At 48.7% G+C, this 1,389-nt stretch overlaps 1 long non-coding RNA gene across 1 annotated transcript in view; it reads right to left on the bottom strand.

Moving 5' to 3' along the window:
* The window catches only part of LOC108444899, a 6,676-nt gene that overhangs the window by 2,551 nt on the left and 2,736 nt on the right, over window positions 1-1,389 (bottom strand). The window contains exon 2 of the long non-coding RNA XR_001859620.1: window positions 855-995. This is a non-coding gene — a long non-coding RNA (uncharacterized LOC108444899). The remainder of the gene's footprint in view (window positions 1-854; window positions 996-1,389) is intronic.

Raw genomic sequence — 1,389 nt, 5'->3', positions numbered from 1 at the left:
CTTCAATTTTCCAGTTTAGGGGTCCTCTTCAGAACAGGTTCAAGAAGAAGAAAAGCCCAAGAGCTACTATCAAGTAGTGTACCAACCACCTGTTTTCCACAGGGTTTTTACAATGAATAGATTTTCATTACACCTGATGGCTTTTCTAAGAAAAAAAAAATTGTACATGTAAAATACCATGCAGTAGGCAGGTGTTTCTGAGCCCACACCTTTCAGGTAAAGGATCAGAGAAGGAGTGGCACAGAAGGATCCAAAAGTGCCCAAGAGAGGTTCAAGCTGACTGTATTTGGGCAGGGTTATTTGAAACCGAACTGCTCTGCAGCTGCCCCAAGCCTGGAGTTCACAGAAACAAAATGAGCTCCCCTTCCTGCTTCATGTTCTGCTCTCTCTGATCAAGGGAGACTCACATCACGCAAATGATAACAGAGAAGCTGGTAACTCCTGTCCAATGCCCCCAGGATGGCTGGCACCAGGGTTCATTCCCTCCTCTGGTTGATGGAATTTAAACCCAGGGGTTCTGGGATTTAAGGAGCAAAGCCCAGCTTTGCTGCTTGCTGTTCCACTCCCAGCCACATTTGCACAGCAGGAATATTGTTAGTTTCCTTATTATGCCCCAAAGCAGCAGCCCTTGCAGTACTGCTGGAACCCAGAACACCCTCCCCTTGTCAGACACCAACCTGACTAGTCAGCCTCACACTCCTCCGAGGTGAGAAAAACCCCAAACCACTTTAAAATGAGTATTTTGTACCCAAACGGGACCCATTTCAAAGGTCAAATATCCCACACTGCATTCCCGAGCAGTCCCAAGGCTTTTTGACACGAAAGTAAAACTTCCCCCATAAAGGACCATTTACCTTGTAACTACATCCTCCATAAAACTTCCCACGTGAAAGATCAGGTAGTTGTAACATCCACAGTAGTACATTCCACATAAAGTATCAGGTCCCTTGTTACAAGATCCACAGCAGAACATCCGGCATAAAGGGCCATTTACCCTGTAACAACATCCTCGGTGAAACTCCCCGCAGAAAGGACCAGGCGCCGTGTAACAACATCCTCAGTGCAACAGACACTTTCCCTTCTCATGTACCGCCCCTTTTCCTCCCCTGTGGTCCCTATCCGGTACTCATCAATTCCAGGAGCCTCGAATTTAATGAGACAGCCCTCAACCTACTGGAGAGGATTTATCTATTTCCCGTTGTGCTCTCACAAACCCTTAAGCCACTCTTCGAGCCTGAGCACTGCTGCAGACCTGCAATATAACAGCAGGCAGAGTTTGACAGCTGGGCAGCTCGTAGCAGGGAGGGCCACTGGCATGGGAAGAGGCACCATCTCGCCCTGCAGGATCTGCTGCCCTGAGGGCCCGGTGTGGAGGCTCCAGGCAGCGAG

This window comes from Corvus brachyrhynchos, unplaced genomic scaffold, assembly GCF_000691975.1.
Source record: "Corvus brachyrhynchos isolate BGI_N302 unplaced genomic scaffold, ASM69197v1 scaffold412, whole genome shotgun sequence".
In the NCBI taxonomy this organism is placed as follows: domain Eukaryota; kingdom Metazoa; phylum Chordata; class Aves; order Passeriformes; family Corvidae; genus Corvus; species Corvus brachyrhynchos.
The sequence above is the reverse complement of the archived record's forward strand: the minus strand, read 5'-3'. Positions and strand labels throughout refer to the sequence as shown.